The sequence below is a fragment of the Rhinolophus sinicus genome, chromosome 9 (genome assembly GCF_057876585.1).
Source record: "Rhinolophus sinicus isolate RSI-liver-muscle chromosome 9, RSI-T2T, whole genome shotgun sequence".
NCBI lineage: Eukaryota > Metazoa > Chordata > Mammalia > Chiroptera > Rhinolophidae > Rhinolophus > Rhinolophus sinicus.
In genome coordinates this window covers 11675005-11691910 of record NC_142509.1, presented here as the reverse complement: position 1 = coordinate 11691910, position 16906 = coordinate 11675005, and the positions used below count along the sequence as shown (strand labels likewise).

General features: G+C 37.7%; 1 protein-coding gene across 5 annotated transcripts in view; it reads right to left on the bottom strand.

Moving 5' to 3' along the window:
* Nucleotides 1–16906, bottom strand: part of ARHGAP32 (Rho GTPase activating protein 32) — a 330288-nt gene that overhangs the window by 48136 nt on the left and 265246 nt on the right. The window contains exon 1 of one of the 5 annotated variants that reach the window (XM_074321762.2): nucleotides 4515–4858. The exons of the other annotated variants lie outside the window; for them this stretch is intronic. The gene's annotated coding sequence lies outside the window, so the exon portion shown is untranslated. Of the gene's footprint in view, nucleotides 1–4514; nucleotides 4859–16906 lie in introns of those variants that run through there. 5 annotated transcript variants of the gene reach the window in all.

Below are 16906 nucleotides of genomic sequence, written 5' to 3'. Positions count from 1 at the left end.
TAACTAACTTCAACTCAGTGTGTGTTAGCATCACACTCTAAATGATTTAAACTCAAAATATGAACCAGTATCTGATCACTAGAATTTAGTCCTTAATAGTTTATGCCACAAGAATAGATATATTAAATAAAATCTAATTAATCTCCCATTACATTCAATGTAATGACTTCTAAATGTAATAAAGGTTATTAGAATAATAACACTTTATACCTTTCCTCTCTTCTACGTATTCAGCTCTAATTATCAACATGACCTAATACTCATATTTCAATTCCTTTTCTTTAGTTTACTTGTTACTATCCTGTAATGTCTAAATATATAGTTTTGTATATGGAAAAAATATCCAGTAAGCATAAAATATTAGCAACACTATTTAAAGATTTATAAATACATACTTGAACCAATGGCCTAGTAGCTAACAGCTTTTATGCTTTCCAATAATAAAACAGATAGTCTGATGAAGGTCATCAATCCAATCATGCCAATTACTGGGCAGGCATGAGCAAGTGAAAATGTGGAGACAGGGTTTTAGTTCTGATTCTGCCAATAACTTGCTGAAGTTTAATAACATGAAAAAACAGAATTTAAAGCAAGTAATTTATGAATTCTAGGTTTCAATGAAAATACCTGAGAAATCATGCAACACTGAGCAAGTATAAAGTTAGAACAGTATAGAAAGCTCTAAAGACTGTGGAAAATGCCTTTGCTTTAGGAAAATTTATCAGGAGGTAAAAAGGACATCATTTAAAACTTTATTGGAGAGCAGTGTCAAAAAAATAAATTAAGCTTTCTAAATTGTCTTGGAAAGGGTTAGTATAAAAATTTAAGATCAAAAGATCATTGTAATTGTTATGTTTTATACATAGTATATTAGGTTTAGCACTTTTTAAATTATTTAAAATTAAATATTTTTCTCCACGAAAGCAGTATATATAACTAATTTATACAACATGCTTATAACTATTTCCAGAACTTGATGCGTAATTGTTCTATCTTTAATTATTAAAGCCATTCACAGTTGTTGACCATGCCATATAATATACTACTGTTTGCTTCTTTGATTTATTGCTTGAAAGTCCTTGGTGAACAGCATGGCCATTTGTAATGCTGTTTTTACCAGAAAATGCCATATGCTTTATAGAGATTAATTTTTGAACTAGGTTTTAGAAATTCACTCTAATAAGAGAAAAAAGGTAAATATTATCTATATGTTCTGAACTTCTGAAAACTTATATTCTACCAGACTGATACTCAAAATGCAAAATCTTCACTGTCTCCAGGAACTACTGAGTTTACATCTAATTTTTAAAGGAGAATACAGCAGTTACAACCTTGGATTTCATCTCTCCCCACCCCCTCATGTAGATGTCCAAGAAAATCTTTAGATGAATTTGAGTATTAAATCTTAATATATGTTGAAGTTACTGTGGAACAAACAAGCACAGAATCTTTTTTGATCAATCTATCATAAACAATTTTGAAAGTAAGAGAAAAAACACAATTCTCTAACTGATGTATGTAACAGCTGCAAGAGACTACCTCCACAGAGAAAATATGTAGGACCAGCCCAGGGATGAAGTTCTAGAATATGGAGGACTGCAACAGTTCTGTTATCTGCACATTCCAAACTCAAAGGGAGGAAATCAGGTATTTGAGAAATGTCATGTACATGCAATGCTAAACTAAAAATAGCAGACAGTAATGGCTCTTGCTTGAAAAACTGGAAAGTTACTAACAGTTACATAAGCCAAACTGGCTTCCATTTATTTATGAGAGAGAAGAGGCATTTCAAACAGCCTTACTAACTGGAATGCAAATGGATGATACTGGGGATCTAAAAAATAAATCTTCAGTAAATTTTAGAGAAGAACCTTTCAGACACAGAAGAGATAAGCCCAATTCACTTGGAAAAAGAGAAGCAGAAAACAGGCAACAAATTGTTTCTTCACACTATCCAGCACAACTCTAAGGAATGACACAACTAAACTATTTGGGTATTTGAGTAAAAATGTATCTCTTTCTCAGGATTAAGAATGAAACCAAAGCGGCTGCTCTTCCTAGAAGAGTACCTGAACAGTTACAAATTAGAGTGGGCATATGTTAGATCTGAAAAATCACAGTTCCCTTGGGAAAATGGTCAGGTTAAGATAAAACACTCTTATTATTTGCAATACATATTTACTTTTCCAGGAGTTATACATTTCAGTAACAAATATCAAAGAAGTCTAAAATTCAGCTTATGTGATTTTTAGGGAGATATAAATAAGCCATACATTTTTCTTGCTAAAACTGATTCTGGGTTTTATTTTAAAATATAAATTACAAATTAAAATAGTAAGTCATTGGTTTTGTTCCTCAACTTTGTACAAAAACTAAGTAAAAAAGTTTTTTTAACTTGGTGACTTTACCACCTCAGTTATTATATAAAAGACTCTGACTAATTAGATTTCTAAATACAGAGCAAAATGATTTGCATTTTAGCAGAGAGTAGGAGGAAACATGAGGTGGATATAAATTCCTGACACTGAAGGATTCTAACACACTAGAATAGGATGTAACATATAGACTATGAAAGTATCTCCACTAAGGGTTTTAAAATAATCTGGGCTCTTATTTTTCTAAGATGGACGAGTACTGTTTGATATAAAGTTTACAAAAACTAGTACTATCTCAGGAGGAGATTTATATATTCTCTCATAAAGTTAAAATACAATAACTATACATTCTTAGGGATTCAGTAACATAAAAGGTAAGATGAACAAAAGCACATGAATTTCTAGAAATCTGAAAATTAATCTTAACAGTGTGAAAACTCTCTTTTCTTGAAATTCTTTTTCTGTTAGATCAAAATGTAATCATATTCACGTTGATGTCATATAATCTCTTGCACTTTACGAAGCCATGAAGTTTGCTGTAGAACACTGATATAATCATAGGTGGTTTCTGCTTCTGTGGGTTGGGTTCCCACCCACACCAGGAGCTGGAGGGGAAGGGTTCTATATTTGGAGAGCACAGAACTGATGGTGAAAACTCTTTAAAGGCAAAGTCTTAGAATTTTGCCCTCCAAAAGACCTGACCTTTAGCATGGGGAAATAAGAATGTGGGCTTCAGAGACAGATAGACCGTGAGGGTTTAAATCTACTCTCTAATCATTTCCCAGTTTGCAAGATCTTGAGCAAATCACCTATTTCAGTCTCAATTCCCTCAAATACACAAAGAGAATGACAATAATATTACATATCACTCAGGGTTATTATAATGCTTACATTAAATCATATATGCCAAGCACTAACTCAGTAAGTGTCAATAAACAGGAGCTATTTTCATTATTGTAATTTCTCTTTACCTTTGGTCTGAAAACTTTTAGAATCCTCTATGGTACAGAGCTAACCAAAACCTTTTGGCTTTCCAAACTAGGTTCAATTGAATCTGGTTGTACTTCCTAAATTCAGGGCTGAGATCACTCGGGAAGGTACATACACACGGGATCCACTTTCTAGTTCTTCCTCGTGTAATTGTCTTAAATGTAATTTTAACCTAAAACCTAGATTTCTGCTCTCTTCTACTGAATACCATACAGTACTACACAGTACTTTTAAAAAGAGAGGTCATGGTCTCAAACCATTATCATATGAGCAACAGGTGCATTTTTTAAAAGTTGACAATGAAAAAGAGCTCTAAAATTTGAAATTCTCCCATTTATTCTTTTAAAAATAAAAATACTGATACCATTTAAATAGTAGTAGAACATTCCTGGGAGAAAAATGTTCACATTCTTAACAGGGTTGATCTGTGATTGAGAGACAATTATGGTCTTCATGTTATCTTAAAATGAAAAGGTCTTACTAAAGAAGCAACCATATAAATATTAACTACTACCCTCGTGGTAAAAAAATTTCTGCAAGAGGAAAAAGTTAATGCAAACATTTTATGGATAGAGATGGTTATCGTGACCAGTGCCAATGAGGAAAAAAACCACACAATACTTAAAGGTAAAAGGGCAGAAGGGTTACTTCCGTGTGCTAATTTGAGCAGCTTCTTTATACAGTCTACTGAATTTTTTTTAGTAAATCAGATTTAGTAAATCCCACCTGTTTTTATTAGTCAATAATTGAAATATTATTAACTCACCAGGAAAAAAGTATTTATATATGATATATACTGGTGGCTCATGAAACAAAGGTATGCTCTTTTAATCATGACAACTTCTGTACGTTAACCTAGTAAGGTCTACAAAACATTAAGATATAAGCTGATTTCAAATAGAAAACCTGGTAGTTCCTGAAACTGACTCGGAAAGAGACACATTGCCCAATATCTACTTCAAAAATAATGATCTGTGCACAAACATGACAAATATTAAAGCTCAGTTATTCAATTTCTGGACAATTGAAAACGTAACCATGCACATAAAAGCAACCAAGAACACAAGTATAATGTAAAAATAATCTTGGTGAAATATCCTGGATGTTGTTGGAGGTAAATGTTTAAATAAATAAGTGAGATAGCCTTACCTTTTGCTGTGGCACAGGTTTTAGGATCAATACTTAAGACTGTTTCAAATGACTACACTTAGCAGTCAATCCCACAGGATACAACAGCTCTGGATTCCGTGTGAAAGCGTACAGAACGAATCATAATCACACCGGCTCAGACCTTTTCCAGCCAAGGATAACTCCAAGTCAAATCTCCACTTTTAGCCTCCCGCTCTGTTTTCAGGCCCCCCTTTCAGCAGTTTTCTTGGTCTGGTTTTGGTCCCTAATCAAGCCGAGCCGGCTGGTGTGTGCGCGCAGGCAAGCGCTCTCGCCTCCAGGAGCTAATCCTTCCTTCTCAGCACGAACTGCTTTGCGCTTCCACAAAAACACCCCAGCCTGAGCTCACACTTGCAAAACAGGCTTCACCAGTATAGCTCCACCCACAACTTCACACAGGTGAATACTTCCTGCTCAGAAAACACCAGGATGAACTGGATATGTAATTACGTTTCTAATCTTTTAAAAGTTACTTACTATTTGGTTGTTTATGTTTGTTATCTAGAAGGGAGACAGTGTATCCAATAAAAATGATGGCACTTAAAAAGGCCAAATAAATAAGAAAAGTAATTGATCATGTAGGAAGTACTACCAGTAAAAGGTTGAATCATTAAACTAGCAGCAACAGGCTAAGAAAACATATCCTTTCAAATCTTTGCTGATAATGACCTGTAATTATTATTCTACTAACATGTAAAACAAAAAACTATCAATTTGTACTGCCTCTGTGTGAAAAATCTTGACAACAATCTCTTAAGCATCTATTAAGGGAAAAAATAAAAAAGTTTTTTTCACAATTGAAAATCCAGAATTAAAGAAATTTTCCTGAGTATGGCCTCCCCCTTTATACACTATCCAAGTATTAAAATTATAATTCTACTTATGTAAATAAGTAGAAGAGATTCAATATTTATATTAAATAATAGTACTGTACTGTGTGAATCTGTTAGAATTATTTGTTCATGGTTGCTTTCATTTATTAGTAGAAATAAATGAATTGGAAGATTAACATATTTTCTGTCCCAAATGACTTTTTACTAATACCAATGTAAAATGACATTCAGATACCTGTTTTTAATAAATAAAATAATGTTATTATGTGCCAGACATGATTCCACATACTTTATAAACAGTCTTCATTACAGCCCGATGAAGTTGATGCGAATATTATTCCCATCTTAGAGACGAGGAAACCAAGGCAGAGGGATTAAGCAACTGCCAAGGTCATACAAGCAGGAATTGTTGGATTCAAGACACCCAGAGAGTATTTGTCATGGGCCTTGCCAAAATCTGCTACTGATCAAATTTATTCTCTCCTTCCTCTCTGAACATAGTTCTAAATATAAAATTGTTGGTAAATGGTAGGCCACAATAAGAAAAACCATGAATTAATGTGATTTTAAAACATGAAAGACCATAGAGAATATGTATGTGGCAGGAACAAAACACATTCATTTTTACCAATGGAACAGCTGTAGATTTACGGATTTTATTAAATAGGAAATGAGGCTCTTAAAATGTATTCATAGTGGAGAAGACAAAGTCACCCTTCTTTTGTTAAAATTTAAATTAAAAGCACTGCTCCTCCCACCGTTTCCTTGGTTAGTACTAAAAGACAACAAGGGAAGGCAAGGGAAAGAAAAAAGGAAAAGGAAGAAAAGAAAGAAAGAAGAAGGGAGACTGGAAGTCTACTCGTACGCTGTAGCAAAGCCATTTTGGGAGTAGCACAACTCGTAAGCCTCCTCATATTACCTAACCTACAAGCACAGATAGGAGTAAGTAAATTCGACAGTAGTCTGCCTGAGTGCTGGAGAATTACATAATTAAAAATACTAACTCTCGCGTGAAACCCAAAAGGCTACTCTACGCCATACAGAGATCCACGGTAAGAAAGTGAGTGTGGACAAAAGCTGGTGAAATTGGAGGACGGTCTGCAATCTATGCACAGTTCACTGAATAGTGACAATACTGACTTTCTGGTTTTGACAATGAGTTGCGTGAGATGTTATAACCGAGGGAAGTTGAGTTCTTAGAGTATGAGGATGGAAAGGGGGCCACAGGTTAAACCTGACAAGCTCAGGAGACTGAAAATAACTACATAGGATGACGTGTACATAAAAAAAATTCATAACTAAGGTAGGCCACGGCGGGAAGTCACATCTGTAGCCTAAAGCTTCCTTAATAAAGTCAATCTTCACCTTTAGTGAGCCAGCCTATCGTCTTTTTGCACCTAAGATGACATCCTTGGAGTGTCAGTAATCCCTTGCTCCAGACCAGAGCAGGAAACTACAGAATCCCTCATTATCATTCTTGTCCTCTGATTACCATCTCTATGCGCTGTAAAAAGCGAACTATTAACTATCCTGCACCCACCTACATAAAGGAAGTACCTGTTGCTCCGTTTTACTTTTTATCCATCCAAGTTACAAACCGCTATTTTGGGGTTGTTGAGACTCAATCTGTTGACACTTTGTTTCCCAGCAATTGTCAGTTTGGCTCAAATAAACTCCTAAGCTTTCTCTTAGGCTAGATGTTTTTTGTTGACAAGTATATGAGACCTCTGCTATTTTTGCAACTTCTATACTTATTTCCAAATAAAAAGCTAAAAATTATGGCTGACTGAAAAGCATTGTACTTTGCCTTCTAATGACTGTTCATGACATAGGAGAGATCACTTGTTTTTCTCTTGTACTTAACAAAATGGAGGCTTTACTGTGAAGGACTGTATGTATCTGGGTGGATGGGGGTCGGTGGACAGCACAATTCACTGGAAAGGCAATGAAAAGACATTCCGATCATTCTATTATAAAAACTACCTGAATTATTCAAACACTTCACAGTATGTCTGCAAATGCTGCCAGCTTCACAGCCAAAAATACATCCAGAATCAGATTACTTCTCACCACATTTATAGCCACCACCCTGGTCTAAGCCACCATCATCTCTTGCCAGGCTCATTACAACAGCTACTGCCATGCTCTGTTCTTCTACCCATCCTCTCCTCTCCTTAACACAGCCACAAATCTGATTCTTTAAGGAAAGTCAGGTCAAACGACAACTCTGCTTAAAACCTTCAAATGTCTTCCCATCTAATTTTAAATGAAAGCCAAAATTGAACAGTGGCACCCAGACCCCCGACAAAATATGATCCTCTTTCACCTCTAGACTTCATCTCACATCTTCACATGCTCTCTAGTCAAACTAGCCTTTCTGCTGATCCTGTAACAAGCCAGACATACATCCTTACTGCTCAGTATCCTTACACTGGCAGTTCCCTCTCTGGAAAGATCTCCCCCCAGGTATGTGCATATCTCCCCTCCTCACTGTTGTGTCTGCTGGCTCACGGCCACGAAGGAATTCACGAGTCAGGTAGAAATACAGAAGGAAGATTTATTCAAGGAAAAGAAGGGTCAGCTGGGCAGAGTCTGCGACAAACTACTGCATCGAGTCTCTGATTGGTCTCAAGTTTTATATTTTCTAACCAGAATGTAAATTGCTTCAGCCTGTAGTAGAATTTTCTATTGATTTTGGCTTTGTCTGTTGGGGTGGGGGAAAGTGCAGTTAAGCTGGTTATCGCAACCTTTGCAGATGTTATGTTGATTTAAGTTGGAGCCAGGAGTGGATCCCACAGATGCAAAACCTATCCCAAGTCACAAGACCTGCACTGGGCTGAGGTGAACAGAAACATTGAAACTGGTCTGCATATTAAATGTGTGGGAAGCAAAGACAGAGAAGAAAGCTTTCAAAGGTTCCAACCAGAGTGACGTCATAGGAATGGCGGCAGCGGGGTGCACTTTTTGAGTTCTCCTCCGGATCTTATCAGAAACAGGACATTTACCACCCATCAAAGGACTCTCTGCTCATCACGCCGAACAGCTAAGAGACTCGAGCAAGGATTACTTGCAGGTGGGAAAATTGGGTGAGCAGGGGAAGAGGGAAGGGAGCGGAGAGGAGACGTGGCTGGCACCTTCCGCTGTGGGGACACGGCCAGCATCTGCGGCGGTGGAAACCCGGCTGACATCCGCAGCTGCAGAGACGCAGGGGATCCCAGGATGGGATCCCAGAGAACACAAAAGCCAGGAGCTGGGCTCTTTCCCTGCGTCCCACAGCTGATCTCTCCCGCCGAGGGAGCAGCATATCTAGCATTTGAGGCAATAACCTCAGCTGATACCTCCAGTTGGGCCCTAGGCCGGACAAAGGACACAAACTCCATACCTGGGCCCCTCCCCCTGCTCTTCCAATCCTACACCTGCCCTTCCACAGACTTGAACTGGCCCCTGAACTGAGGAGTAGTGTCAGAATGCAGAGGAGCCTTGGTGCTCGGGCTCTGGGAAGACTGGCGCGTAGCTCTAGCCCAGGGAGGAGGCTGGGAGGAGTGTGGTTTTTGCTGGACTAGGAGAGAGGGGCCTCCTCCGCCCCCAATCACCACATTTTCTGGCCTGCGGGAAGAGTGTGACACAACTGGGCTGGGAAAGAGAAGACCCCTCCATCCCAAGCCCCCACCCCTACTGGCCTGCCTAGGGCAAGGCAATTACATTGGCGGAGGCACTCCCAGGAATCAGAGGTAAGCTGCAGACGCAGCTCACAGCTTTCAGAAGCTCAGAAATCTCCAGCCCGCCATACATGCGCGCGCACACACACACACACACACGGAAGAAGTGCCCTAAGACTCAGGAGAACTGGACACAGGGCTGGTGGTGCTCCTCTCAGTGTGCATATGTGCAGGCAAGGGCAGAAACTGCACTGGCTTTGTAAAAACTACCGTCCAGACCCCTCAGCCCCACGCATCTAAATTTGCAGTCCCAACGTCACTCTGGGGACCAGGTGACCAGCTCTGCCTGCACAATACATAGAGGACTCTTTGGTACAGCAGAGGACAACCTGGGGATTACTTCGTGGGCTTAAGCCAAGACTGGCACTGCTTTTTCTTTTGTTTTGTTTTGTCTTTATATCTTTGATATCTTTGCCTGTATTGAGTGTGGGTTGTCGGTTGTTTTTACATGTGAATGTATTTGATTTTTTCTTTGTTGTTGTAGTTGTTGTGCTTGGTGATTTGCTTTGTTCTGAAATTGCCCTACCAAGGCCCAGCTTAAGAGGCACAAGATTCAACACACCCAGAGGCCAACTCCAGACCGAACCAGAGTGCTACAGGGTTTGACCTACAAGTGACACAGCCACAGGGAATACTCTAAAGGCACAAGAGCCCATAGAGGCCAAACCACATTTAAGTGATCAACCCTCACACAGCAGAAACCCTGCGGTGGGCAGAGCCAAGTCTCACAACTAGTCAGCCTAGGCGTTAACCCCACCTACTCACAAGTGAAAAGCAATTAAAGATCTTCTTTAACAGGACAATATACACAACACAAGAGTCACCTTTGGAGCACACGCAGAGAAGAACGAAGTAGTGCAAGTCAAATATAAAGGACACATACTACATAAGATAACCCAGCAAGAACTAAGAACTCTAGGGGATCTACCTAGTACATTGAAGCAAACACAGAGAGTCAGCCAGAATAGGGAAACAAAGAAACATGTCCCAAATAAAAGAACAGAAGAAACCTCCAGAATTGGAACCAAATGAAACAGAGGTAACAAACCTATCAGAGACAGAGATCAGAACACTGATGACAAGATTGTTTAAGCAGCTTAGTGACAACATAAAGAAGGATAGAGAAATCATAATGAACAACCCGTTAGAACTAAAGAATACAATAACTGAAATAAAGAACTCACTTTAAGGAATTAACAGCACGTTGGATGAAGCAGAGGATCGAATCAGCGACTTAGAAGACAAGTTAGCAGAGATCACCCAAATGGAACAACAAAAAGAAAAAAAGAATAAAAATCAATGAAGATGGTTTAAGAGACCTCTGGGATAACATCAAGTGCAACAACATGTACATCATAGGAATACCAGCAGGTGAAGAGAGGAAGCAAGGGATTGAGAACATATTTGAAGTAATAATGTCCAAAAACTTCCCTAACCTGATGAAGGAAACCAACATACAAGCCCAGGAAGTGCAGAGAGTTCCAACCAGGATAAACCCAAACAGGTCCAACCAAGACACATTATAGTTAAAATGGCAAAAGTGAAAGACAAAGAGAGAATCCTAAAAGCAGCAAGAGAAAGACAGAGGGTTACATACAAGGGAACTCCCATAAGACTATCAAATGACTTTTCTGCAGAAATATTGAAGGCCAGGAGGGAGTGGCAGGAGATACTCAAAGTGATGGAAAACAAAGGCCTACAACCTAGATTGCTTTATTCAGCAAGGCTATCATTTAAAGTTGATGGAGAAATAAAGAGCTTCCCAGAAAAGAGTAAGCTAAAGGAATTTATTACGACCAAGCCAGCATTGCAAGAAATACTAAAAGGACTTCTGTAAATAGAAGAAAGATGAAAACAATCTAACTACAAATTTTAAAAAGGCAATAACTATGTATCTATCAATAATCACTTTAAATGTAAAAGGATTAAATGCTCCAATCAAGAGACATAGGGTGGCTGAGTGGATAAGAAAGCAAGACCCTTCTATATGCTGTATACAAGAGACTCACCTCAGATCAAAAGACACACACAGGCTGAAAGTGAAGGGTTGGAGTAAGATATTTCATGCAAATGGAAATGAGAAAGAAGCTGGAGTTGCAATATTATTTCTGACAAAATAGATTTTAAAATGAAGAAAATTTTAAAGACAAAGATGGGCACTATATAATAATAAAGGGATTGATCCGACAAGAGGGCATAACCCTAGTAAACATCTATGCACCCAACATAGGAGCACCTAAATATATAAAACAGACATTGACTGACATAAAGACAGAGGTCAACAATAACACTATCATAGTAGGGGACTTCAACACACCTCTGACAACAAGGGACAGGTCTTCCAGACAGAAAATCAACATGGAAACAACGGCCTTAAATGACACATTGGACCACTTGGATTTAATCGATTATTTTCAGAGCATTTCACCCCAATGCTGCAGAATACACGTTCTTCTCAAGCGATCATGGAACATTTTCCAAGATAGACCATATGTTAGGCCACAAAACAAGTATTGATAAATTTAAGAAAATTGAAATCACACCAATTGTCTTCTCTGACCACAGTGCTATGAAATTAGAAATGAACAACAGGAAAAAAACTGGAAGACACACAAATTCATGGAGGCTGAATAACATGTTACTAAATAATGAATGGGTCAACCAGGAGATCAAGGAAAAAATCAAAAGATATCTCGAGACAAACAAAAATGAAAACACGACCCAAAATCTATGGGATGCCGCGAATGCAGTCCTAAGAGGGAAATTCATAGCATTGCAGGCATACCTAAAGAAACAAGAAACATCACTAATCAACAGTTTACCTTCACATTTAAGGGATCTGGAAAAAGAACAGCAAAATAAGCCCAAAGGGAGCACAACAAAGGAGATAATAAAGATCAGAGCAGAAATAAATGAAATAGAAACCAGAAAAACAATACAAAAGATCAATGAATCCAAGAGTTGGTTCTTAGAGAAGATAAACAAAATTGACAAACCTTTACCCAGACTCATTAAAAAAAAGAGAGGACCCAAATTAATAAAATCAGAAATGAAAGAGGAGAAGGGACAACAGACACCGCAGAAATAGAAAAAATTTTAAGAAATTACTATGAGCAACTATATGCCAACAACTTTGACAATCTGGTAGAAATGGACAATTTTCGAGAGGCGTACAACCTTCCAAGGCTAACTCAAGAAGAAACAGAAAACCTGAATAGACTGATTACCACCAGGGAAATTGAATCAGTAATCAACAATCTCCCAACAAACCAAAGCCCTGGACCACATGGCTTTACAGGTAAATTTTACAAAACGTTCAAAAAAGAATTATCACCTATTCTCCTCAAGCTCTTCCAAAAAATCCAGAGGGAGGGAAGACTCCCAAACAATTTTTACGAAGCCACTATCACCCCGATCCCAAAATCAGACAAAGATACCACAAAAAAAGAAAACTACAGGCTGATATCTCTAATGAACATAGATGCAAAAATCCTTAACAAAATATTAGCGAACAGAATTCAGCAATACATTAAAAAGATCATACACCATGATCAAGTGGGATTCATCCCTGGTATGCAAGGATGGTTCAACATCCGCAAATCAATTAATGTGATACACCACATTAACAAAATGAAAAATAAAAATCACATGATCATATTAATAGATGCAGAAAAAGCATTTGATAAAATCCAGCAGCCATTTATGATAAAAACCCTTAAGAAAGTGGGAATAGAGGGATCATAAAGGCCATATATTATAAACCCACAGCTAACGTCATACTCAATGGGGAAACGCTAAAACCATTCCCCTTAAGATCAGGAACAAGGCAAGGTTGCCCACTTTCTCCACTTCTATTCAACATAGTGCTGGAAGTTCTAGCCACAGCAATCAGACAAAAAAAAGAAATAAAAGGCATCCAAATCGGTAGGGAGGAAGTAAAATTGTCATTATATGCAGATGATATGACACTATATATAGAGAACCCTAAAGACTCCGCCATGAAACTATTAGAGCTGATAGATGAATTAAGTAAAGTAGCAGGATACAAAATTAATATTCAGAAATCAGCTGCATTTGCATACACCAATAATAAAACATCAGAAGGAGAAATTAAAAAAGCAATCCCATTTACAATTGCTCCAAAGATTATAAAATACCTGGGGATAAATTTAACCAAGAAGTAAAAGATCTGTAGTCAGAAAATTATAAGAAGAAAGAAACTACACGGAAAAAAGAAATGAAAGAAGATACAAATAGATGGAAACACATACCATGTTCATGGATAGGAAGAATTAATATAGTTAAAATGTCCATACTGCCTAAGGCAATATACATATTCAACGCAATTCCTATCAAACTACCAACGACGGTTTTTCACAGAAATAGCACATATAATCCTAAAATTTATATGGGACCATAAAAGACCCCGGATAGCCTCAGCAATCTGGAGAAATAAGAACAAAGTGGGAGGTATAACGATACCTGACATCAAATTATACTACAAGGCTACAGTAATCAAAACAGCATGGTACTGGCATAAAAACAGACAGATAGATCAATGGAACAGAATAGAGTCCAGAAATAAATCCATGCTTATATGGCCATTTAATCTACGACAATGGAAGCAAGAATGTACGGTGGGGTAAAGACAGTATATTCAATAAATGGTGCTGGGAAACCTGGACAGACATGCAAAAACGAAGCTGGACCACCTCCTTACACCATATGTAAAAATAAATTAAAAATGGCTTAAAGACTTAAATGTAAGCTCTGAAACCATAAAATTCCTAGAAGAAAATATAGGAAGAAACTTCACAGACATTACCCGGAGTAAGATTTTTACTGATATATCCCCTCGCGCGAGGGAAGTAAGAGAAAAAATAAACATGTGGGATTACAACTAAAAAGTTTTTTCACAGCAAAGGAAACCATCAATAAAACAAAAAGGGATCCTACCGAATGGGAAAAGATATTTGCCAATGATATATCTGATAAGGGGTTAATATCTCAAATTTATAAAAAACTCACTCAACTCCAAAAAAACAAATAACCCCATTAAAAAATGGGCAGAGAACTTGAAGAGACATTTTTCTAAAAAGGACACACAGATGGCAAAGAGACATATGAAGAAATGCTCAACCTCACTAACCATCAGAGAAATGCAAATAAAAACCACAGTGAGATACCACCTCACACCAGTCAAAATGGCTATCATCAATAAATCAACAAACAACAAGTGCTGGCGAGAATGTGGAGAAAAGGGAACGCTTGTGCACTGTTGGTGGGAATGCAGATTGGTGCAGCCACTACAGTATGGAGGTATCTCAAAAATCTGAAAATGGAACTACCTTATGATCCAGCAATCCCACTCCTAGGTATCTATCCGAGAAATCCAAAACTCCAACTCAAAAATCTTTATGCATTCCTATGTTTATTGCAGCACTATACACAATAGCCAAGACATGGAAACATGTCTTGAAATGCCCATCGGTAGATGACTGGATTAAGAAACTGTGGTACATTTATACAATGGAGTATTACGCAGCCATAAAGAAGAAAGAAATCTTACCATTTGCAACAACATGGATGGACCTAGAGAATATTATGTTAAGTGAAATAAGTCAGACAGAGAAAGACAAATACCATATGCTCTCACGTATATGCGGAATCTAAAGAAAAGAATAAGTGAATGAACTAATCATAAACAGTTTTGGAGACATAGAGGAAAAACTCAGGTTTGCTAGATGGGAGGGAGGTGAGGATAAGGGGGAAGGTGAGGGGATTAGAAGACAGTCAGTAACCACAAGATGGCCATGCTGCTTTGAAAATTAATTTGGGGAATGTAATCAATAATGTTGTAAAGATTTTGTAGGGTATCCGATGGACACTAGTCTTATAGGGAGACCACCTCAGGGATGATGTAGATGATGTAGATGCCTGATCTCTGCACTGTACACCTGAAGCTGAACAATAATGAATGCCAACTATAATTTTATATATATATACACACACACACACACACACACACACACACACACACACGTGTGTGTGTGTTTGTGTGTGTGTGTGTGTGTGTGTGTGTATTTATATGGTTACGGGAAGCGGAGTACAGCATTAGGAATAGAGACAGTGGAAATGTAACGGCTCTGTGCGATGTCAGAGGGATAGTGGATGGAGGGAGGGGGGTTCACACAGTGTGAGGGACATAAATGATAAATGTCTAAGTATTGCTTTGTCTTGTGCACCTGAAACTAATAAAATTAAAAAATACTTTAAAAAATTTTATTCGTCATACAAAAAAAGATAAAAACTAAAAATAAAAATGAATCTTGTATAGGGAAAGAGTTTAACCAAATATAAAAAAAAAAAGTTCCAACCAAAATTACACTTATTAATTCGAATTATACCAGAGACACAAATCTCAAAATAGAAGCTATATAGTGCCACCATTACAATTGCTCTGTCTTAACACTCATCACCTTCAGGTCTTTGCTCAAAAGTAACCTTCTAATGAGCCTTTTCCCTGACCACTCTACCCTCCTTTGAAATTCCAACCTCACATGAACCACATCCCACACTTCTCCCCTGAAACCCCTTTCGAGGATTTATTTTTCTCCATAGCATCATCTATCACACTATGTATTTCACTAGTTTACCTTTTTCTCTCCCTGTCTTCATAACTGACTATAAACACCAAAATGACAATTATTTCTATTTGCTGAGTTCATTGCTTTAGCCCTATTACTTAGTATGCACTCAATACATTTCTGATCAATGAACGAATGAATGCTGGAAATGACCAAAAATGGAAAAATTGCTTTACTTAGTTGCAAGGAGGAACCTGATTAGAGCCTACTCCTAGCACTCGCTAAAGGGCATATGGGAGTTTAGGAAACATTTTTGGTAACTATAGTGGAAACTGTTCATGTTTATAATTATCAATCAACTGTTTTGGAGCAAACAACATTATGTATAAAGGATGCAAATTAGTACAGAATAGAATATCTGCCCACAAGCAAAACAATCTTGGTGGAGGGAAAAAACACACAAAGTGAAATATCGGGTGGCCGGATGGCTCAGTTGGTTAGAGCCCGAGCTCTCAACAACAAGGTTGCTGGTTTAGTTCCTGCATGGGATGGTGGGCTGTGCCCCCTGCAACTAAAGATTGAAAACGGCAGTGACGTGGAGCTGAGCTACAGCCTTCACAACTAGATTGAAGGACAATGACTGATGGGTCCTGGAAAAATACACTGTTCCTCAATATTCCCCAATAAAATTAAAAAAATAAAATTAAAAAACAAGTGAAGTATCAAATTCAAAATAAGACAACTCAGTGTTTCCAAATGAGTGACACAAAAAATAGCTACCATAAGCTGAAATGTAGTCCCTTGTCATTCAAAAAACTTAGTCTCATGGCCGGTGTCAAAAAATTACCTGGATGCTTATTAGAAATGCAGAACCATAGATCCCATGCTAGATCTACTGAATCATGATCTACAGCTTTTAACACTATCTCTCAGGCAAATTGAATGCACATTCAAGTTTGTGAAGCAGTGGCCTAAGGAGCCTTTGCAAAGAATAAAGTTAATTCATTTCAGGCAGGAGAAAGCAAGGTGGAAGGAGTAACCCAAAGCACAATGAAAGAAGAGTAAGAAACATGTTACTGATGCCAAATATAGATAATAAAAGGGAAAAAATCAGTTACAAAGATAAGTTCGTTCTATTATGTAATGAATACCTTTAAATTCTAGGCTAAAGATTTTGCATATAATTCTGGTACTGAGAGAAACTACTGAAGTGTTCTGAAGTCAGAGATTACAAA